General features: G+C 52.3%; 3 protein-coding genes across 11 annotated transcripts in view; 1 reads left to right on the forward strand and 2 right to left on the reverse strand.

The window, feature by feature from the left end:
- The window catches only part of Angptl2 (angiopoietin like 2), a 31,258-nt gene extending 20,383 nt beyond the window's left edge, over positions 1 to 10,875 (reverse strand). Inside the window, exon 1 of the mRNA XM_051166248.1 lies at positions 10,440 to 10,875. The gene's annotated coding sequence lies outside the window, so the exon portion shown is untranslated. The remainder of the gene's footprint in view (positions 1 to 10,439) is intronic.
- Rpl12 (ribosomal protein L12) overlaps positions 1 to 24,089 on the reverse strand; it is a 1,083,577-nt gene that overhangs the window by 827,285 nt on the left and 232,203 nt on the right. The gene's annotated exons all lie outside the window — the stretch shown is intronic.
- Ralgps1 (Ral GEF with PH domain and SH3 binding motif 1) overlaps positions 1 to 24,089 on the forward strand; it is a 254,600-nt gene that overhangs the window by 170,715 nt on the left and 59,796 nt on the right. The gene's annotated exons all lie outside the window — the stretch shown is intronic.

Consider the following 24,089-nt stretch of genomic DNA (forward strand, 5'->3'; position numbering starts at 1 on the left):
GCTCTCCTCTTCCTGTCCCCTCTTAATCCTACCCATCAGTCTCCGCTCTCTACCCACCCTGCTGCCAGTGGTCTGTGTGCGCCTACCATTCCTCTTCCTCCCCACACCTCCCTCCCTGCTTCCTCCCGCCCCCTCCCCAGTTTTTCCTGTTAGTAAATAGCAACTGTTTAGTCACTCCGGCCACAGCCCTCGAAGTCAGCCTTAGCTCTTTTCTGTCCCCAACCCCCACCTCTAATGCACCACAAAGGGATGACAGCCATAGCTTAGAATGGCTCCCCAATGCCCCTGCTGTTCTCTGCCTTCTCACTGTCACCTATACTCCTTGCCTTCACTGTGTGCCTGGATTATTTCAGTAGTCCCCTAACACACAGCCCTGTCCCTGCCACATGACAGCAGAGGGGTCACTCTTCAGTGCCAGACCTCCAGCAGCTCCTCACCTTAAAGTGAAAGGTGAGGATTCTAGGACCTCCCTGGCCCGGCATCTGTTCCCTCTGTTCATCTCTGTTCCTTCTCTGCTCTGTCACTGCCACAGCAGCCGTCCTGGCCTGTTGGCTGTTCCTCAGGCTGTGAAGCCCACTGAGGACTCAGCTCCTCACCTCAGGCTGCTCATCCCTGTTTCTTTGTTGTCTCCTTCTTTCCCCTTCAGGGCTTTGCTCAAAGATCATCTTCTCAGTGACCGCTCTACCTACGGTTGTGACCTTTCCACCATCCCTCCCCACAAATGGTAGCTTCTCTGGGGGAGTCAGTTTTGGTCCCTGTACCATTTTCAATGTCTGCTGCCTGACCCAGAATCGAGACACTTGTTCACTCTGTGGTGATGGGGTAAAAAGACAGTCACCAATAGCTGTGGTGCAGTGGAAAGAGCTGTGGAGACAGAGGTCGCAAGCAGGGGAGCCCATGAATGATAGAGGCGACTGGCCCGTGCAGTAGAGGTCATGGGCCAGCTTCACTGGTAACATCTATAGCAATCACGGATTGAATGCTGCCATGGCCTGGGCCTGGCTGCTGCTCTGTGTTCTCACAGTGCCCTTTGATGGCAGCTGCTCTGCTTCTTAGTTTTCACAACATATGTTTTTATCTGTGTGTGTATATGTAGGGGCACAAGTGACCTAGCATACTTGTGGGGATCAGAGGACAACTTGCTGAGTTCTCTCCTATCATGTCTGTCCTGGGCATCAACCTCAGATCATCAAGCTTGCTGGTAAGAACTCTTACCCTCTGGTCCATCTCAGCAGCCCTAGATACTCCTAATTCACATCCCATAGCAGGAACCTAGCACTCAGTGCTCAAGTCTCAAGATAACAAGACCAGAAGGTGGCACAACCAGAACTCGGCTGGGCCGATGGCTGTTAGCAGGTGAAAGCTATTAGTGTCACCACGTATGCGCTACACATTCATATCCGCTGAATCCTGGCAGTGGCACAGTATCCCATGCACGCTCCTTCTGGGACTCCCTGGCTGCAGGCTGCATCATGGACGCCTCTGCAGATCAGCATGAGCTGTTTTCTACCCAATTCCTGAGCTCATGCTTGGTTCTGACACTCAGAGGTGGCCTGTTGGGCCAGGCAGAGAGGGTATTTAATGGAGAGCTGCTCCCTAGAGGGGTGGCACTTCAGTGGAAACAGGCTGTTTGACAGTGTTTGCCTGGTTTCCAAAGCTTTGGCTTCTTGGGAGCTGATGGCCACACCCCCACTGAGGAATGGGGAGAAGCTGGGCTCCAGGCTAGGGTGGGCCCCCTTGCCACACCTTCTGTGGGTAGCTCACCTGCCTAGTTGGTGACAAACACCTCTGTGCTATGGCCAAGAAACTGCCAGAATGTCAAGGAGGCAACATGGTACCAGAGAAAAAAAACTTGATTTCTAAAATTCCCGAGTATCTGCATCGGAAGGTGACGCTGTCCCGGGTACAGTCGTTCTGTCTCTTCCCAAGTGTGGGTCCTCGGTGCTCTCACCTTTGGGTTTGAGGTCCTGAGGACTGAGCACCTCTTTTATGAAATGGGGTGTTAGCCCACATTGCACACTGGTAAGGAAGCATGAGTGTAGAATGTTGTGGCGGCCACAGGGGGGCAAGCACAGCAGAGCACCACTGAGGAGTGCCGAGAACGGCTGTATGTGGATAGAGGGTCATAAAGCCACTCAGACCAAGTTCTGATCCTAGGCACCTGCCCAGTGTGAGCGGCTGGGGACACACAGGTATAATCACTGGACCCCGTTTCCTAAAAGAACATTGTTTGCCATCATTAGATTAAAAGGCAAACCAAACTTGACAGCCACTGCTCACACATGTTCTGACCACGGCAGAGCCCAGAGTCCGTTATTTGGGTTGTACCTGACTTAGAGGCGAGGAAGTAAAAGCTCAAAAAGATGTGAAGTCACCTGCTCGTGTCAGAGCCAGTCAGTCACCAAGTGTCCTGGCAGAGTCTGGGCTTCCAGCTCCATCTGCATGGGCTTGATCTTGGTGGAGGTCTTAGAGTCTTGTGACTTGCAGAAAAGAATGCAGGGAACAGAGGCTCCTGCAGGGGCCCACATCCTGGCTATAGGTAAGCCAGCAGTGCCAGTGACCAATGGAGACACTTGACATCTAGGCAGGCAGGGTGCCCTGCTAGGGGCATGAAGCAAGCAAGAGCCCAACTGGACCACCGAGTGCTTAAACAGGGCATGCTCCCTCGTGGCCCTCCAGCCTCCATAGCAAGCATTTGTTTTCCCTAAGGGTTCTACCCATCCTCTGCTAGTTTGGCAATTCTGAATGGGCAGTGATGAGTCTGTTTACTTTTGCTTTCTTGATATTTATTCAGCTAATTGCATCTCAAGAGAAGTAACCTCCCAGCATTCCAGCCATCTTAGTCGGGAGACTAGCTCAACTCCAGGCAAAGCGCCCCTCCTCCCTTTCTCCCCATGACCAACAAAGAAAAGCAAACCCAACTGTTTTCCTTGGCTTGGAAATTAAAATAAAAACACCGATCCGAATCGCTTTTCCACATTGTGTGGTGAGGAGTTTCCATTTGTGCTGGGCTTCCCTCTCCCCACCACCAGGGCTGCAGTGACCACGTGGCAGCATGGCCTCTGCACATGGGGAGGTGGACTCCCTGGGCTTGGGTCTCACCCAGACTCCAGTGGGCTGCATCTGTGTGTCCCCAGTTGGCCTATGTGGTGGGGCCACACACTGTGTGTCTGCATCCCTCTTGCCATCGCACACTGTAGCCCAGGGATTGGGCTACTTTGTGGGAAGAACCGTCGTTTTGGTCATAAAGAGCTGCCTCCTGCCCAGGGGCAGAAGCTACTGGCCTGGCATGTGCTTCTGAGTTCTTACCACCAAGATTAGGAATGAAAAAAGTTCAGATAATAAAAATAGCTCCAGCCAGTTGTTTCTGTGGCCCACGCATACTATGTACACCATGTCATTGAATCTTCCCAGAAGCCCTTTAGGAAGGGCCCATTGCTTCAGCGCAGTCATGTAGCCAGGTGCTGGGGGCCCACACCCCTGTATCTTAGGTAACAGCATTTGACTGCTGAAGTGCTGAGGTGCTTTGCCATTCTTCGGAGGCACACTTACGGCCTTTGTGGGTTTGAGTATTTCTAGTGTTCTTTCCTTTTCCTTAGCTAGGGTCACATGTGTCTCAGGCCACCTCTGCATTCCCTGTGAAGCTGAGGAGCAGTCCTGCCTTGGGCTCTCAGGAGCAGGGGTTAGAGGCATGTGCTTTTGCCCTCATCCCTCTGCAATGCTGGGGATTAATGAGTACTAGGCAAGCACTCTGCCTGCTGAGCCTTCTCCCAGCCCCAGCACACCTATCCAATTACCACAAAGGTGCATTCAAGGCTAATAGTTGGGGAGGGGAGGGGATAGCAGAGCCAAGGAGCAGATACACCAAAACCACCAAAGCACGCCTACTCTGCAAGTGCCAGTGTGCCAGGAAACCCCAAGAAGAGCCTTCTGATCCTCTGGGCAGGAGGAGGCCAGGGGTGCCCTTGGGGTCTAGAATGGCTCTTGGGGTGCTTTCCTGGTCAGTCCTGGTTGTATGCTTCTGGAAGAGTGCATTGCTCCACCCTGGCAAGCACTGCAGTGCCAACTGTGAGCACAAACGGAAGGAGGCATCCCAGTCATACTGGAGACCTGAGAAGTGGCCTCTGCCAAGGCCACGAGGCCCACATGTGCCTGGCAGGCCCCTGTCCTCCAGCTCCTGGGAAGCTAGAGACTCAGCTATACTGGAGTGAGTGTGAAGGGAGATGGCAAGTCCAAAATCAGGACAGCAGAGAGCTCAGCAAAGGCGTGAGCACCAGCACACAGTTATTACTACAAGAGCTGCAGAAAGACCTGGCATGCCTGCAGAGTGGTTCCCAATCCAGCCACTCACCCAGGATGGGGAGGGAAGCAGCTGCACAGAAAGGCTCAAACCAAGAGCCATGGGGTTGAGTATGTGGCCAGTAGCACTGAGAGTAATGGCTGTCCTTTGTTGTGCACATGCGTAGTACCCCCACATACTCTGTCTTATTGGCTTTCACAGCTCTATACATAGACAGCTCCAGGTACTGGTTGGCCTGCCTGAAGCTGGTTGCCCTCTGTGATTATTATATGACTCCTGACCTAGGAGACAGATCACACCTGCATTAGGCTACTAGGAAAGCCCAGGCTCCACGGTGTTAAGTGGCTTGGAGTAAACATCAGAACCAGATTTGATGGACCCTGCCAGCCCCATGTCCTCACTCAAAAGTCACCTCCCCACAGTAAGAATAAGACTTCTGTTTGTCTGTCCATATGTCTTTCTGTCTAATGGCCAAGATGCAGTCGCTTCTTACTATTGACCAGATGAGCAGACTTGGCTTTCAAGTCAACACAAGGGTGAGTCTTGTTGGGTGTTACAAAGAGCTTCTTGATCCCGTGAGTGGGGAGACCCCAAAATGGACACCGCAGATGAGCAGTGGCAGCCTGGAGAAGGAACTGTGCATCATTTGTCCTCCATGATTCACCCCCAGCCCGGAGGCCAGGGAGGGAATAACCAGTCTCCAACTGCCACCCTTCCTAACCCGGGATCCTGTGAATCATCGCTCACTAGGAGGCCATGAGGGGCCCAGGGAGGCTGCAGCCACCTCCCCACTTCCTCAGCGTAGCAACTGTCAGGCCTTTCAGAAAGGCCCTCTCCATTCAGCCTGCCATCCTCCACTGGTTTAACCTTCCCATCTACCAGTCATTATGTCTGCCCCTCCATCCTGGGGTCAGCTCTACTGTGGGCGACTTGGACAGATGCAGGAACCAGAGAAGCAGAGAGGCTTGGATCACATCCTCCAGCTGTGCCTGGAGAAGTGATGGGGTGTGGTGGTGGTGGGGGAGCTGCCTGATGTCCTGGGCCCTCGTGCGCATGCCACGGGTGAGCTGCTGGCTTCCAGGGAAGGCTGACTGTGTGGAGGCGGGCTGTGGTCACACCGTGAGATCATAGGGGATGTGGTTAGGCCTGGGGAGCTGGGCGCTTGTGCCTGGGGGGATGAGGATAGTGCTATTACTTTTTCTTGCTGCATTATTTGGGAACCATTTTGAGATTTCCCCAAAGTCCACACACCAAACCCTCTGTGCCAGGAGTCATGGTGAGCTGAGCAGAGCAGAGGCAGGGAGTGTCTGCAGAAGCCATTTGAGAGTCCGGCTTCTGAGTTGGCCGCTGCACTTCCTGCAGTGCTTAGTGTGCTCTGGAGCCCTGGACTGGGGGCCAGGGCAAGGAGGGGTGTCTGAGGACTGCACAACACTGCCCTAGGCAGCTTCTCTTCTGAGCCCAACTGAATAGCTGACACAAAGGTCACTCCAGCCACAGGGATGGGCTCCTCCATTGAGCATCAGAACAGTGCCTTCTCTTCCCCCTCACACAGCAGAGGCACTACGTAAGCAGGGACTGTGATTATCCCCATTTCAAAGATGAACACACAGAGCTAAGGGATGAGGACAAGGACCAGGACCAGAGCTGCCAGATGGTGGGGCTCATCTCCAAGCCAGCTTCCTTACCTACATGCTCCTGAGTGGCTCCCTGCATCTGGGTAGACTTAAGACAAAGTCTCACATAGTCTTAAGTGGGCCGGGAGCTGGCTAAGGCTGGTACAGCCATGAAGCTCCTGGCCCTCCTGCTGGGATGTCAGGCCCTGTGGGCCAGCATCCAGTTTAGGAGGTGCTAGGGAATTAAGTCCAGATACTTGATGTGCTAGGCCAGTGCACTACCCCTTATTTCACTCCATACCACTTCCAGGTCTGAACAGAACTCAATGGCTTCAAGTCAGCATCCTTACATGCATCTCTCCTTCACATGCTCTCTGCCTGGAGACCCTTTTTCTACAATCCTGCCTGGTATGTATCTGTCTTCCTCTCTAAGGTGGCCTCTTAAGGCCAGTTCTCTGTGAAGAAGTTTCCTCTCTACTCCAGCTTGCAAGAACAGTTATCTCCACCCAGCACCCCAAGCTCAGACTGTGCTAGCTGCCCAAGGGTGTAGGCTTCTTAGAGTCCCCTCAGAGGGCCCAGCTCTCAGTGCAGCACCGGGGCATCTAGACACCAAGGACTACGGTTTTTCCGTGTATTTTCCTGGCCAGTCGTGAGAGATAGAGCAGGGGGGAAAAGGAGATGATGCCCCTATGCCCAAGGGGTCTACACTCGCAGGCAGGTGGCAATACTCAGGAGAGCTAAGGGGCCCCGTGACCCAACCAGGATGGGCACTAGATGAGGTGAGTCTGCAGGGAGGGGACGTGCCCAGATGATACCTGGGCTGAGCAGCATAAAGGAGCAGTGTATCTCCCAGGGTGCATGGCCTGCTTCATTGAGAGCCAAGCCTGAGATTTGCCTCGTTGCTCGTGGACGCACCCATTCTGCAGGTCTCCTCTGCTGTCTGGGTGGGTTTTGGACATTCATTCAACAGGGCAGAGGCGACACAACCTTTCATGGCAGAGGTTGGAGTAGGATCCACCCCTGGCAGGGCTCTGGCATTCTGGAAGCCAGGAAACTCTGGGAGGTGAAGCTAAGCGCTCCTTTTGGGCTTTTCCATGGTGGTCTCAGCCTGCCTGTTTGAGGACTGAGTGACAGAGGCCAAGTCTCTGGGGCTGCTGGCCCCAAGACAGGCCGGTTTTACCGGGAGTGGACCTGCACAATGGCTCGATTGTCAGAGGCCTGGCTCCACACCCAGCATCTTAGCATTCCTGTGATCAGAATGTGTCTCACTGTGATGTGTACATGGAACAGGATGCTATAAACCCCCCCATCAGGAGCAGGATACAGGTTGGTCACAGAAACTCCCCCAATAAGGTTTCTGATATGTCTTGTCTATCACCACAAACTCCAATCTGCCTGTGGCTAATTAACCTCTTTGTGTTTCACATAAATTTCCAGAAAAGCTCCTCTGCTCTATCCATCAGCTCTTTGTGGCGATTTCTACTGCATAGTTGTGCCAAGTGACTGTGGGCTGGGCTAGAGCAACACAGGCTAGAGCTGGGATCCTTCCTTTTGGGCCCACTGATGAAGAGACCATGGAAGAAGCACTGTGATCCTGAGCCTCAGTTTCCACTTTTGTAGAACAGCACTGCACATCTTGGGAACCCTCTGAGCTCCCAGGGCCACCTCTTATGACTCACGCCACCTGTGCGGTGTTGGTGGGATTATTTACCGTCTGCCTGCCTCATCCTGGTGGGCTTAGGTTCTACACAGTAGTTCCACCATGTACACTCTTAAGTTGAGAACATTCCAGATGAGGTAGGCCGTGATTCAGTGAGAGGCCAGAAGCTGACTATATCTGCCCTTCTGGGAGACTTCTGTTTTGTTTGTTTCCAGGTGTCAGGGACTGTTAGGTGTGGCCCAGGGTAGATAGTGAACACAGCAGCCCTTACAGATTCTCCCAAGTAGTGGTGAGAGAATATGACTGTCGGAACAGCAGTGTTGTCAGGTGGATGAAAGCTTACCCAAGGCCCTGCCCCCCACATGCAGGGTGTGGAGCGTGGTGTCAGGCTGTAGGGACAGCATGGGGCATGCAACCTCGCCTTCTCTGCTGCATATGTGGCTCCACAGAGGAGGTAGCATGGAAACCAGGGAAGCACCTGTTCTCAGAGGGATTGAGGGCAGCAGCAGCGGACTCGACTGCCAGAGACACAGTGGAATCGGGACAGGACAGATTACGGCACCTTGTAGAACAGGATGGAAGAGGGCATATATCTGATGTGCAGGCTTTGAAACCACAGTCCTAGGCCCAAGTCCCATGGATCACATAGCTGTCACCTTGGGCAAGTTAGCCTTCCTTCATCTGAAAAGGGGGTGCTAAAGCCAGAGCCTGTTGCCTAGGGTGGGAGTAAGGGCAGAGTGAGGCAAAGCCCTGCTCACTATCTCAGTGGGCAGCTTTGTACATGTTTGTGGGCCTCTTGCCTGTGAACCCACAGCCATGCTGGCCAAGTCTCCAGAGCTATACTTGCTGCCTATCTATCTCTGTCCACTGTGTTTGCCCTTACCCGGTAGTGATCTCTGTTAGCCAGGTTCACAGTCACTCAGAAGCTTTGTTTTAGTCGGAGCCACACGCTGAGGCCAGAAAGCCACCAACTGCACACTACAGCAGGAAACCTTCCTCATCACCCGCACTAGCCTGGTCTGGAAGCATGTACTTCACAGCTGCTTTCCAAATGCCTCAGAGAGCCCAGGAGCCCTCTGCCTCTGGGCTAAGATCCGCTGGTGTCATGTGGCACTTGTCCACTGTGCCAGGCTGTTCTCCGCCCGTCCCTCTGTAACTTCAAGACAGCTCCATTTTCCTGTCCTGGGGTCCTAACAGGTGTGCCAGTAGGCAAATCAGTAGCACCCAAGGATGTCGCAGGGTAGCACTCTGCCTGTGAGGTTGGTAGTGGAAATTCTGGTCTCTTTGTATGTTCCCTTAGAGTGTACTTCTAGGATGCAGAAATGCTACAGGTAGCCCCAAGTCCCAGCCCTAGATGCAAACTCCCACCCTCTAATAAGTTCCTCCCATTGTGGTGTCCCCAGCCATGAATCGTAATATAAATAGCTCATGTGTAGGATATCCGACATAGGGACGTAACCCCCAGATTGAGCGCCATTGCCTTACTAGAATGTATCCAGAGCAGAGAGAGAATCGGGGTACTTATTCTCCCCTGGGCAGAGAACCCTGATGATAGGGTTCTCAGTAACTAGTAACTAGAGTTTTTAGAGGTTCTGTATACAGGCACTGGGCTGAGGACCAAGGTCTCATGTGCTGCCACTAGAGAGCTGTGGTATATGACTCAGAGTGGCCCTGAGGTCATGCGCCAGGCTTCTTCATCTGTGAGATGGAGGTGGTTAGGTGTGTGTTGTGGGGTAGTTGCAGGTGCCTGCTCAGTGCTCCATTTCACAAATCAGGAAACTGAAGCTTAGAAAAGCTATGGTCTGCCACTGAGCTGATACTCAGTAGCACTCAGACGTGGAGCTGGCTCAGTCTCCGCTGGACTGGGCTTGTACTTGGGAAAACCCATGCAAAGAGTCCTGACTGAGCCAGCTTCCTAACCGGTACTCTCAGTCTTCCACCCACCCCTGAGAAAGGGAATCTTTTTCTGAGTAGCCACACTGGCCTCTGGGAGCTTGCCTAATCCCACAGCAGAGGCAATAGCTGACCCGTGACACAGATGTCACAGCAGAGGGGAGGGATCAGCAGAGAATTTCTGTTTGGAAATGTTATCTCACGCTGAACGAGTGAGTGAGCGAGAGCTTTCAAGGGACTCCGTATGTGCACCGGCAATGCCCCCTCATCAGGCTGCTGAGAAAGCACGTCCTCCAGTTTCTCCGCCACATCCTGCTGGTTGGAGACCCAAGGGCCATCTACTGTGTCCTTGGGCACAGAGGAAAGTTAGGGCAGCACTTTGCCCCAGTCCTACTGACAGAAACTTGAGGGTGACATGTTCTGTCCTGCACAGGACGCCTCTGCTCCTGGCCCGCTGGAAACCTGTGAGCGGGCGCTGCCTGGCTCGGGGCACTTTCTAAGCAGGGGCTCCCACTGCCTCAGGTCTGCATTCACTCACATTTGCTTCTGCCTTGGCACACCCTCTAGCCTGGGTATGTGCGCAGGAGTCCTAAGCTTAAGCATAACTTGCCCAGTCCTCCGCTGCCCTGCAGCTCTCAGCCGGCTGCCCTCAAGTCCACACCGATGTCCAGGCACATACCCAGCTACCACCTGGTTGGTGTCTTACAGCCACTATGGCTCACCCCAGAGGCACTTTGTCTGAAAGGGGTGAGTGGGGCTGACCAATGAAGTCCTCAACATCCCAGCCCCACACGCCGGTGCCTCAGCAGCACCCTGCCTGGTCACAGGCTTGGTTTGGCACCAAGCAAAAACAAGGTATGACCCCCTGTGGGGTCCAGCTGCATCCCCACTGCTGGAGGAGTCAGGACTGCTCATCCCTGGCCCATCTCAAGACACCCTCCCCTGACTGCTGCAGTTGCGAGCTGCCCCTTACCTCTTCTCTCCTGCTTGGCTCTGGAGCAGCGCTTCACATGCTTCCCGGTGCCGTCAGTGGGGCAGCCTGGCCAGGGCCTCCAGGAAGGGTCCTGAGTCTCAGGCTGGACTGGCCGCTGAGCTGGCCTCTGCTGGCAACAGTCAGTGCTCTCAGAGGCTCTTAGGGATGGAGCTGGCTGGAGTTTCGCTGGGGCTGCTCCCAACCTGCTGTTCCTCACAGTGTGGCCTGCAGCTGTCTTGGTGCATGCCCCTCGCAGGTCCTGGATCCGACAGCACCACTCAGGGCTTGGGGTCCATCCCCAGGCCCACTGCAGCAGCCTCAGTTGAACTCCCAGGCCCTTTGTGGAGCCTTTACATGCCGCCAGAGGAAACTGTGAGCACAGCCTGACCCTGGTTGGCTGCAGGCACTTCTCTCCGCCCACCAGTGCAAGAGGATCCCCCAGGCCCCAGAAAGGCTCCGGGCCTCCCCTCAGCTCCAGACAGGGGCGGGCCGCCTGGTGATGTCACACTAGCTCCAGCCCCAGCTGGCCCAGCCCCTCCTGCCCGGTTTGGCGGCCTGGGCGGGCCCCCTCCTTCATTGGCACAGGCAGCCTGGCCAGCTCTGCTCCTGGCTCACCCTCTAGTTCCACTCCCTGAAGCCTGTGATGTTCCTGGGGTGCCCTGTGTAGGCGCAGTGCTTCGACTCAGGTAAGGGGTTTTGAGCAGCGTCAGCTGTGCAGGCGGCTGCTTGGGAGTCCATTCCTGTGGATTGCCCTACTAAGCTCCTCTGTACCCTTCTCCAGAGGCCACACTCTCAAAACCACTTCATCCCTGCAGAAGGCTAGCCTGAGGCAGTGCATTAGGACAGTAGCTGGCTTGGGGGCCACACTGTAGGAAAGCCCTTACCTGCTACCCAAGTCACAGCATAAGTGAGGCACCTACCAACAAGACTGCAGTAAGGGTCCTCCAAGGTCACCTGGGAAGGTCCTGTAACTGGGTCAAAGGTAGTATGGGCTGGATGGACGTGTGGGCTGGATTCCAGTTCCATGTCTCTGCTGTGTGACCCTGCCGGCCTCAGCGTTCTCAGCTGTGAGAACTTGAGGGGCTGTTCAGTGAACAGATGGTGGAGTCCGTGGGAGTTGTCAGTCCTGGGGTTGGCCGTGTAAGTGGTAGTTTCAAGTAGAAAAGGGAAAGGTGACTTTGATGCCCAGGCTAACATCTTTTAGATGCATCAGACCTGTGGAGCTGGTCAGAGGAAGGCCAGGAGGCTGCTGGCATCCTGCAGGGATGCAGAGGGGGAGCCCTCAAGTCCCACACACAGGCCCACCCACTGCTTGATGTTAGCAGTGACTTCTTTGAAAAGCTTAGTGGTGGTGGTAACATTTAGGTACGAGCTAGGAGGGAAACCTCAGTGGGCCTCTCTTACTCCAAGGTATCATGAGACATATACCTGGCCCCTAGAAAAACTGAGCCACATGGTTCCCTTTCCCTGGACTGCCTGCCACCCTAGCTTCTCCTCAGCCTACCTAGCCCCTCTCTTTTTTCTGTCAGCCCCTTTCCTTCTTAGAAGAAGCTATACACCTTATGGGACACCATTAGCCAGAGAGCTGGACTGGACAGGAAGTCTTTTCCTACCATGGGATGAAGATGCCACCACCCTGATTTCTGCCTAGGACCTGGCAGGGTCCTGTGGCTGAACACCACTCCTGCAGCTGTGCCTTTGACAGGTGGTGGTCACCATGTTCTGCAGTGTGAGACACAACACACTGAGAGTCTGCCACCCTCTCACTTCCAGGGTGTGTGTATGTGTGTGTCTGCGCGTGCGTGCGTGCATGCGTGTAGGTACTGCTGTTAGCCAAAGTCCCTGTCCTCTTAACAGCAAACACTCGGGCTGGGAGACAGACCACTGGGTCTAGAAGTGCTGGGTGGTAAGTAGGAGAGAGAAAGTATAGGGAGGAAAAGAGGTCTCTGAATAAAGTCAGGGGTCAGAAAGGGGGTGATGGTATTGTTAGACTACTTCCTGCTGATTAGGGGTGTCTAGTTCTTTGGGGCAAATTTGATCTTCGCTATCAGGATATCTAATTTATTTTACTTGTTTCTTCTTTATGCACGGCTTCTTAATAAGTCATGACCACAACCAACAACTCCCCTGAATGACCATCAGCCAGTAACCCCACCTCTCGGGGCCCTAGCATTTATGTACCCTCTGAAAAGTCCCCAGAATTCCAAATATCACACAATCACAGAAACTATGTGCAGGTGGCAAAACCATGCCTCTTCTAGAACACGAGGCAGATCATAGTCAGCTGCTGCAGAGCAGCCTCATGTCCCCACATCTGGCATTAAAACAAAGTCATGTTCTTATAGTATTTCTTTGTTTTTTAAAGAAACCAAAGTTACAAAATTATCACTACATAAAGACAGTATGGTAGATTGCTTCCTCAAAGATGGCCCCAACATCCCCCAGGTTACCCGGAGACCCTTACACTCCTCCTATTGAGAGATGGATGTCCATGCTTTGTCCTCACAAAATCCATACGTGGTACTGATTTGTACTGGCAACACCAGTAGCATGAAGTAAAGGCACCTGATGTCCAAGGCCAGAGAACAGGTGATTAGTTACAGGCAGGGTGACATCTGCTGTGTTCACTGGGACACCCTCTCATAGAGCCTTGAGCAAGCCAGAGCCCGAGATGTTCAGGGGTCACAGCACATAACAGATAGTATCCCCCACCCCCTGCCAGCCAACATGCCTCCAGCCCCTAGCTACCAAGTTACCTCCACCTGCATTTTATTCTCAACCATACAGTCTCCCTGTCAGTCCAGACTGTGAAGGACAGAGAGAAGCCGTTCCACTGCGGCACATCTGAATTTCTGGCCTACAGCTCAGGGAATTGCTGTAGGGGGCTGAGTTTGATGATGTTTCTTAGACCACAGTAGTAACTAGAGGAGACACTGGTTGTGTACTATATGTCGCTCTTGTGTTTTGATGAACCTGGCTCCTAGTGCATGGGCTGGCCTCAAACTCAAAGTCCTCCCACCTAAGCCTCCAGAATGCTGGAGTTACAGCCACACACCGCCACATCCAGCCACAAGGTGTTCTTTCAGTGGAGATGAAGAAGAGCATTTTGGCTGAGGAGAGTGAGGCTCAGTTATAGAGGTGGGACTGACTCTATCCCAGGGAGCCAGTAGCAGGCTTTAGGCTCCACATGCCTGGGATTCTCTGTAAAGGGCTCCTGTTGAGGGCTCTGCCGCGGCAGGATCTCCATGACACAGGGTAACAGCAGGATGACCAGGAGGCCCAGTGAGGATCCACTATTGACGGTGTCACAGAAGCCTGAGCCCTTAAACCAGACCAGTACTCACTATGATGAACATTTGCAAGTAAAAATGTATGGACAGAGGGATATACTGTGGGGACACACCGTGACACTCCACAGCTTGCGTGATGAGATGTTTTCTATGCTGTTGTTATTGTGTTTGTGTGTGTGTTTTATTTTGAGGAGGGAGGTTGCAAGCGTGAGGGGAGGATATGAGGGCGTGAGGAGATGAGCGGGCCTGGGTGCATAATGTGAAACTCAGGGAGAGTCAGTACAAATTCTGTTGGAATTTGAAAGAAAACAAAAACAGGACAGGCAAGGTCACAAGACAAAGGTCAAGAGAGCAGAAGTGCCCTGAGGGCCACAAGGGAAGTGCAGATGACCTCAGCACTGCTGGCCTGTCAGTGGTGGCCTAGAGGGACAGCAGGAGCTCTGAGAGGGCATGCTTCGTCTTCTGGCCTTGTCTGAACAGGGGAAGCTTCAGCTCCTTACCTTGGAGGTGTTGTCAGCCGCTGCCCTGCCTACTTGTAAAGGGCTCCCTGCCCACCTCCAACTGTGGGAGTTGTCAGAGGCAGGGCACCTGCTGCTGTGCTGCTCTTCTGAGAGTGTCTGGGTTTTGGCCTTCATTTCCTGACACTCTTGAATATGTTTATAATAGCCATTTTCAAACCTTCGTCTTCCAAATCCAGTATCTGAGTTTGTTGACTCCTCGTGGGTGCGTGGGTGGGTGGGTGCGTGGGGTGTCTTTTTTTGGCCCTTGATCACGCATCTCATTTTCGTGCTTGTTTGTGTGTCTGTAGATGTTCACTATGTTGAAGTGACTGTGTTTTCCTGTCAGAACATAAGTTTTATCCTAGCCAGCAGTTAAATCACCTGACTAGCATTTCAGGGTTTGTTTGTTTGTTTGTTTGTTTGTGTTTTGTCCCTAACCCTGTCTTGTGGGCTTAATGTAGGATGCAGCCTTTGGGGTCCCAAAAAGCCTTGTGTACAAAGCAGCTTTAGCTTGGCAGGACTCAAACTCCAAACTCCACCCTCCAACAACTTGCTGAAATCTCTTTCTTCCAGCCACAGCTTTCACTTATGGTCCCTGGAGTCTCCTCACATGGGATGTGTGGTTTAGGGCAAGGGAAGGATTGGAGGGGAGCTGTGCTGCAGTTGTGGGGTTTCCCTTCATGTAACTCTGCCCTTCTTGGTGTTTCTCCCCTCAATCTCCAGCCTCAAAGCCCAGCCCTTTTCATGTCTTCCTGCAGAAGACCATAAGTCTGTTCAGTTCACGTCTGCGCTCTCACTGCCACACCCCAGGAAGTGTCCTAGTGTGCCCCCCTCCTTCTAGAGCCAGATGTCATCCAGCACCTCTGGCCTGTTCCTGGGGCTTCTGACAGTTGTTTCATATGCGTTCTTCAAAGCTACAGCTGTTGTGGTCCTCTTGCCCCTGCTGGTGCCCATCATAAATGCGGTCATATGATGCACCTCCATCTGGGGCCTGCCTCTCTGATCCTGGTCAGAGGAATCTGTTGGGAGATGTCTGTCTCACAGAACCACTGAGCATTAAGAAACAGGAGATGCACGGCCTTCCCGTGCCTCATTAGAGAATCATGCTGTGCATTCCAGAGACATTGTTCACTTTCCTGTTTAGACCTTGACTGGTCCCCAGCTTATAGTGCTGTTGGAGCCTATGGGAGGTACAACTGATGGGAGGAAGTTAGGTCATTTTTGGTGAAACATCAAAGTAAGTACTGTCCTCTTCTCTTGAGTTTCCAAGCCACCATAATGTAACAGGGCTTCTCCACCATGATTTCCCACCATCTCATGCAGCCTTGTTCCTCCCCAAAGCAAAAATGACAAGCAGCTATGCAAGGAGTCCATTCGCCCCAGTAAAACCTTTCCTTCTGATAACTTAGCTTAGCTGTCATGTCACAGGAACAGTAATCTCTGAACCTGTGAGAGGGAAGTATTTCAGGTCTATTTTACTAATAAGCAGCCTGGGGCTTGGCTCAATGGGGCCTTGACCCTGAAGAAGTGGAGCTGAGATTGAGCCTGCGTAGCCAGGAGGAGCACGTTGTCCTGGAACAAATGGCACTTCTTCAACTCCAGGGCACGCTTCTTGTTTTGAAAGCTTTGAAATTAGGATGCTGCTCCCAGCTGAAGGAGAGTAATTAGGAGAGTCCCCTTAGCAGTACCATTTTGTGGGTTTTGTTTGTTTTGTTGTTGTTGTTTTCAAGACAGGGTTTCTCTGTGTAGCCAGGGTTGCCCTGGAACTTGCTCTGTAGACCAAGCTGGCCTCTGACTCCTAAGTGCTGGCATTAAAGATGTGTACTACCATGCCCAACTTTTACCTGTCTTTGTTTCCCCAAAGTATTTATCTGGCTACCCTCCCTCCCTCCCTCTTTCTTTTGTTTGCTCTTTTTCTTTCGTCTTTTTTTTTTTTTTTTTTTAATAACTAGTTGCTTCTTACCACGGCATGGCATATTTTAAAACTGAAGACTTGGCAGGTAGAGGAAAGTATGGCAGCTTTAGGCCGAGAGGCTTCAGTGAGATTTCAATGAAAAGGCAAAGCCCCTCCTCCAGTCCTGGTCAGCTGGGCTTAGAAGGACCCAGGAGAAGGGCTAGGCTTCAGGAAGCTGTGGGATGCTGCAGCCCTCATCCACCCAGACACAGCAACACAGCTGACACCAGCCAGCTGCTCCCTCCCCTCCTGGAGCCCTGTGCCAGTCCTATGACTTTGTTCTCTGGCTCCAATGAACACAGTCTGAAGACTCGGGCTGCAGAGAGGTTCTGTGGCAGAGTACTGTCCAGTGTCACCGGGGGTATTCAGGTACCCCAGAGTTGTGTTAAAACACTGAACAGACCCGTGCATCCAGCCATCAGAATGGGCTGCACACTTGGTGTGAAGCAGCTCACATGTGACCCAACTCATTCCTAACTTCTCCATCCACATGTCTGGGGACAGAGTCAAAGCAGTGACTGTTCTCAAGGGTGATGTCACCCAAAGACCAAGCATGCTCGTTATTTATTCAACAAATAACATTGGTTAAATTTTATTTTAAATGATTGGTTAAAATTATTCCCATTCAGTGTAAACTTGAAAAATAGTCATTCCTGAAGTCCAGTTTGAGACAGACAGCATGATAGGCAGGGCTGGGGGCCACTACAGCCCCCACTCTTACACCCGCTAAAATCCTGCTTGTGGAGGACTGTCAGGCTCCTGCCAACCTTGTTTACCTTTCTGGGACCCCAGAGGCAGTTGGGAGACAAATGAGGGCATCTGGCAAAAGCCTGATAAAATAGGCTCCCCAGGAGTAAGAGTGGTCACACAGTGGCCAGTGCTGTGTGTTGGGTGGGTGTCACCCCAAGCCTGCACCTCAGCTTGTAGATTATCTGCGTTCACCAGAGAAGCCTTGGCTCCTGGGTCCCAAGGAGTGAGTTGTTGTGGATAATTAACCAATTGGATGAAAAATGACAAGGTTGTCTCTAAACACCCATGTTTTACAGTTTTCATCCCTTCTTGTTAGGCCTTCTGCACAGAGCCACAAGGACACACACAGCACGCGCTCACTATGTAACCCTGCTGTTCAGATGGGGTGACTCAGCCAGGCTCAGCAGACTGGCGTTAGTGTGAGCCCCATAACCTCAGGCAGCTGTGTTTATTGTTGCTATGCTCACTCTCCCTAGCTAACAATGTCTTCTTGCCCCAGCCCCAGCCAGTGTCTCCTGCTCCTGCCCAGCCGAGGTACCAGCCACCTGGTAGTGCTTTTTCTAAGAAGCACCAGCTTAGTCTGAAGGTCCTGGGGGAGGACCCAAGATCCAGTGCCTGCAGCATCTCTGCTCTTACATAACTGCTGCGTTCTGTGTCACACTCACGTGGGCCTGGCCTGCTGGGAGGCCTTCCACGTGGATGAGCTCACTGCATCCTGTGAACCAGCCCTTTCAGGAAAGGGTCTCCCACTGTACCTGCTGAGGCGGCTTAGCTCAGTGAGGTTTGGGTTGAGAAATCATATAGTCAGCAGTGGCCAAGCCAGAATTTGGATCTGGGTTCCTGGAAACCCAAAGTCCACACTTTTCGACAGACTTTCCATCAAGGTAAAGTGGGGCAACTTAAGGGTGCTCCCAACTCCCTGATTTATTTTTCTATGGAATAGCTGTTTTGTTGCTGTTGTTTAAGACAGGATCCCTATGTAGCTCATGTTGGTTTGGAACTTGCTGTGTTATAATCTTTCTGCTTTAGGCTTCTGAGTGCTGGGATTATAGGAGTGTGCCACTACACCCAGGTAGAATAATACTTTGTTGGTTTGTTTTGTTTCTTGAGACAGAGTTTCTCTGTATAACCGCCCTGGCTGTCCTGGATTCGCCTTGATAACAGGCTGGCCTTGAACTCACAGAGTTCTGCCTGCCTCTACCTCTCAAGTGCTGGGATTGCAGGCATGCACCACCACCCCCAGCTAGAATAATACTTTTAATGCCCAGAGTTAGTGCCAAGATTGAGCTGTGTAGCTGATACATAGTGGCTCAACTGATTTTAGAGCCTTTGTGCTTATGACTTTAGTGAGTTTAAGATTAGTATTCCTCAGATGGTTCAGAGTTAACAGAAAGCCATGCACACACAGTTGGATGGACCCTACCCCCAGACTCTATGACTCAGTAGATCTGGGATGTGGCCCGAAATTCAGATTTAGTTCCAACAAGTTCACAGGAGCACCAGTGAGCCGCCCTGCTGCTGAAGGTCACTTCCTGTACACAGAGGCTGGTCAGCACCAAACAGGAAGAGTGTAGCTTGGTTTCTAGTAGTTCGTAGGAGCTGGCTCCTAGGCTTCCCCTCTTGTGATGTCAATGACTCTGAGATGAGGAAACCCACCATGTAAGACACATGGTGATACCTGGCCTTTGAACCAGGATCCACGTAACTGATTTTGTCACCTGTTTCTGATTTCTAGTGATCTTCCTGGTACAGACCAGGAAAGGAAAGGAAAAATGACTGTGCCACAGAAATCCCTCTTGCAGATTAGTGTGTATCAGCTTCAGGGTAGGGCTTGAGGCTGTGAGGGCAGGCTTGCTGCATTTTCTCTCCCAGGAGACTGGAAGGTCACTTGGACCACCTAGTTGCCCCTATAAGTCTCCAGTGGCCATCCCAGAGCATAACCTACGCTAATGGGCAAGGAAACTAAGGGCCTGGTGGCACAGTGCTAGAGTCATAGGGATCCAGGTTTGAACCCTGGGCCTCTCTTGCCAGCTGAATGGGCCCAGAGCAATAGCTTAGCATTTGGGTCTGCATTTCTCTTTTTCCACATTAGGGGTAGAAAGGACACCTGTGTTTTATGAGGCTGGCGTAGAGTGGCATGACAGAAGGTGGGTACCGCAAGTGCCTCCTTCCCCCAAACATCTTGGTTGTATTATCTCACCAGGGAAACGAGTATGCTGAGTGGAATGTAAGCTATAATCTCTTGAGCCCAAGGCTGAGGTCCAAATCCCCATCCACCATTTACAATCTGCCCCCTTCTTCCTGTCACCTCTTCATCTCTGTGCCCTCTGTAAGGCAAGGTGTAAGGCGCCAGCTTACAAAAGTGCTTGGCCACTGAGGACTTGTGCGTTCCAGATGCCTCACTGTGCCTGGGCTTCAGTGACCTTGGCCCTGTTCCCTCCATAGATCTGCAGAGAAGGTAGGAAGGGGCCCATAGGAAACAGCAGCAAGGCCCTAGGAAGAGGGCAGAAGATGAGGACCCAGTATATCCCAGAGGCCTCCCTTCTCTCTGCCTCACCCTCAGCCCTGTCCCTGCAGAGAGTTGAGCAGCCTAGCTGGGTGTGGCCCTGGGGACAATGATCCCCAAGCTCTGCTGCCTCCCTCCACACAGCCCTGGCAAGAGCAGGGAGTCGCACACTCACAGGCGCTCAGATGCTTGCTGAGGAGGCATCCTGCAGGTGTTACCCACTTTTTTGCTACGTGCCAAGCTAGAAGTATTCCCAACACAATAGGTCTTTTAGGGACAGACTCCACAGTGCCTTTACCCTGAGCCACCAGCACTGGCACAGGATTTCAGGGAAGACTCCAACACTTCAAAATCTGCCCTCTGAGACCCTCCCCACCCCCTTTTCCACAGAACCCAGGCCTTCCCTCTGTGCACAGAAGCGTCGGGTAAACAGAATGCTTGAGCTGTGACTTGCTGGAAGGGGTGAATCCCAGCTGACGCCCAGAGGCTGAGCCTATTTTGGGCCTGGTTTCTCTCTGGCTGAGGTCTGTGGTCAGAATGCTCATCAGCTGCTGCCGCTCCCCCTAACTCTCCCCACTCCTGCCCTCCCCTATCTCATCCCCTGGAGCCAGCACCTTACTACAGGCTCCAAGGACTGACAAAGCTGGTTTCAGGTTCCTTTTCTGCCTGAGTGCTGGCCCAGCCAGGCCTGCTGCCTCCACTGCTGCTCCGCCTGCGTCTTAGGCCTGGGACCCACTTAGTGCCCTTGTCCTGTGTCCTTGTGAATACTGTGATTCAGCATGCACACAGAGGAGCTTCACTCAAGAAAGAAAGCGTTCACACTGCCGCGCAGCTTCTTCACCTCTGTCAGGCATCTGGAGCAGAGTTTCCTGCTAGCCAGCTGCCTTCAAGGATGATGGCTACACCCCCACCCCCACCTCCATACAGAGGGGTCTCTCCTTTTTTTTTTCTTTTTAAAGGCCCACGGTCTCTTTTGGGTTGCTGGACTAATTGCAACTTAATTCTGTGTTTGTAACACCTCATTAATAATATTATCAGCTAAATGTAATCCTGGAATTAAGAGACTATCCATTCAGCAAAATGTATGTTGATGGACTGGACCTGCCATTGCATGCAGCACCATGCGAGACTGCTCGGAAAGCTGGGAGCAGCCTGGAGCACACTGTGCTGGGGTTTGGACCCTCGTCCCACGCAAGACTCTCCTTGTTCTTTTCTCAAAGCTCTAATGAAATATCTGGCAAAGGCGGACTGAGGGAGGAGGCGTTTGTTTTGGCTCACAGTTTGAGAGAACACAGTCTACGGTGGCTATTCTTGGTTGTCAACCTGATTATAACTTGATACATGGAATTAATAAAAGTCCAAAAATGGAAAGCACACCTGTGAGGGATCTTTGCTTAATTTGAAGTAGGAAGAGCCACTTCTATTCTGGATCTTTGAGGTAGGAAGACACGCCTTTAATGCAGGTCTTTTGAGCTGGGGACAGACATGCCAGAAAGACATAGCTTTAACTGGCCCACACCCTCTGCTGGCAGCCTGTATATAAGGACGCGGAGGAAGGACGCTGTATCTCTTTGCCTGCTTGCCCTCACCTCGCTAGCAAGTCCGTTTCTTCACTGGCATTAGAGCCTACTTCTTCAGGATTTGAGCACATACTGAAGAACCAGCCAAGACATGCAGCCTTGTGGACTGGGCAAGCCGGTAAGCCACACCCCTCCATGGCCTCTGCATCCGCTCCTGCATTCACTCCTGCATTCACTCCTGCACTCACTCCTGCATCAGCTCCTGCATCAGCTCCTGCATTCACTCCTGCATTCACTCCTGCATCAGCTCCTGCATCAGCTCCTGCATTCACTCCTGCATCAGCTCCTGCATCAGCTCCTGCATTCACTCCTGCATCAGCTCCTGCATTCACTCCTGCATTCACTCCTGCATCAGCTCCTGCATCAGCTCCTGCATCAGCTCCTGCATTCACTCCTGCATCAGCTCCTGCCCTGTTTGAGGTCCTTTCCTGACTTCTTTGATGATGAACAGTGATCTGGAGATTTAAGGCAAATAAATCCTTTCCTCCCCAAGTTGCTTTGGTCATGGTGTTCATCACAGAGATAGAAACCTGAACTAAGGCACAGTCCCTTAGTAGTAGGATTGCAAGGTCACGTCATATCCCCAGGTAATCAGGAGGCAGGGAGAGGTGGACTCTGTGCTCAGAGCTTTCTGATTTCTCCTTCCTCCTGAGACCAGGACAGCAGGCAGTGCAATGGTGCCACCCACATTCAGGATGGTTCTTCCCTCTCAGTTACGCCTCTCTGAAAACTCCTTCACAGGCATGCCCAGAGGTGCCGCTCTGAGACTCTCTGAGTCCAGTGGCATTGGCAACAAAGATGAGCCATCACGGTTACCTCTCCTCAGCTCTGCGCTGCCTGTGAGTCATGACATCAGCCATGCCCACCATGAAGTTGATGGTCACCCTGCACCAGGTGGGAAGGGACACTCTGCGTAGAAAAGGAGCCTAGGAACATCACACAAGTCTCGGCTGGGTCATAGGCAGAACTGACTCAGAGCTTCATTGCTTTATTGTGATAATATACTCTCCCTCTGTAAATCTGTGCTGCTTGTATTGTGTTTTTTAAAAAGTCTTTTTTAACAAGCTAACCAAAGCTACTGAACAGCTGAGACTGTACAGTGTTTGTCACAACAAAGCCGGAGTATTGCTTCCTGCACAGACCCCGGCTGACCAGAAAGAGCTACAGTGGCTCAGTTCAGGGACATAGTCCATTAAGAGCTTGAAGCATCTGCCCACATGGCATCCATACTCATGAGGCAGGGAACTGCACATGCATACTCAGTTTACTTTCTCCCTTTGTACACCCCAGGATCCCAGCCAAGGGATTGTTCCACCCACAGTGGGTGAGTCTTCCCACCTCACTTCATGTGACCAAATGTAATGTAATGTCACTCCCCCACATGCATGCCCGGAGACCTGTCTCCCAGGCAGTCCAGATTCTGTCAAGCTGACTGGTAGCATGGACCATCACAGAGAGCATCTGGGAGGCAGGGAGTAGTGTGTTCATGTCCTCCCAGTCCACCTCCATATCTGGGAAGGAGGGAGAGGAGGGAAGCTGGCACCTTGGGTTTTACCGAACATAGAAACTGTTGTTTCTGGTGTGGGTGTTCTGGAAGCCTATAGGCGAATGGACTTGAAAGGACTTGGGCAGCTGGCAAGAGGCAGCCCTGTACTCACTCTCTAATTCTCTTGTGGTCTCGCCAGGAGACCAAGATCCAGCTAGAAGTTACTGTAGCTCTGCATGAGGGAGCACAGAGACTGGCAGAGGAACTGTGGGAGCCCACCCCAGTCCAGAGAAGAAATCAGAAACCGCACCGTGAGTGGAGAGGAAAGGGGACCCAGCTCCCCTTTGGTGATGGAGGGGTCAGGAGAGACTAGTGCAGCCTTAGAGCTGGATCACTCACCGCCTGTATGGAGCCCTGACAGGAAGGGCCACATGCAGCAAGAGCTTGTGAGTCTAAAGGGATTAGAAGGGCCCCCAAGAACCAGTGCAGCAGACTTGGTGAAGGGCAGAACTGTTTTCCTGGACCCCTAGCTCCTAGGGCTAGATGGCAGGTGGGGGAGGGGACAGAAGGAGAAGGGCCGTGAACTTTGGGTTGCATTTGGGTCGAGTTTTCAAGTAAACAGGGCCAAGCCTTACATCTTGAAGTTTTGACACGAGAGTCTTATGATAATAGAAAGTGATGGCAAAGTTACAGAATCCAGCCTACATTTCATTTAGAGACCTGCGGCACAAAATTGAAAAGAGGACACTGGCTACCCAACACAGCTGGGGGCAGCATGCATGGGAAGAACAAATTATTTCATGTCTGTACTCCTGGTGGATACAAACTTAGAACTTGTGATGTCCCAGATCATTCTCTGTCACACCCCCACCCCCCAGCCCCAGGTGGGGATACCTGGTCTGGCCACCTGAACTTCTCACATTTGTGTAGGGGCCTGAGGTTGTCCAAGGAGCCTCTACCAGCTAGTTGCCAAAAAGAACTCCTACCCCAGAGGCAGGTAGATCGCTGTGAGTTCGAGGCCAGGCTGGTCTACAGATGAGTTCCAGGACAGTCAAGCCTACACAGAGAAACCCTGTCTCGAAAAAACAAACCAAATCAAAACAACAACAAAAATCCTAAACAAACAAAACAAGAACTCCTACCCAACAGCAACACCCAAAGGAACTAGAGCCTCTAGCCTTGGCACCTGGGAGCCCTAAGCAGTAAAGATGACTTGATGCTGGAAGAACGAACAGCAGAGAAGGAGCCTGGCTGGGAACTCAGTGGGCATTTCTAACCTGCTCCCTTTCTGGCCAGCTGCTGGGGCCTTCTCAGACCTCCTCTCCACCCGTTTCTGGCTCACTGCAAGTATTACAGTAGTGAATGCCCCAGCCCTCCCAGCCTCACTGCCTGCTTATGTAGTGATGGAAACAGTCCCCAGGAGAGAGTAGGGTTATCATCAGATAAGAGCAAGAAAGTGTGAGGAATGCTGAGCTTGCCTGTCCCCACAGGATCCCATATCTGTGACGTCCCCGGTCATCATCACTTGATGAGTCTAGGGAAGCCCTGGATTTCCAGGTGAGGCTCCTTTATCATAATCACCAG

The sequence above is a fragment of the Acomys russatus genome, chromosome 24 (genome assembly GCF_903995435.1).
Source record: "Acomys russatus chromosome 24, mAcoRus1.1, whole genome shotgun sequence".
In the NCBI taxonomy this organism is placed as follows: Eukaryota; Metazoa; Chordata; class Mammalia; order Rodentia; family Muridae; genus Acomys; species Acomys russatus.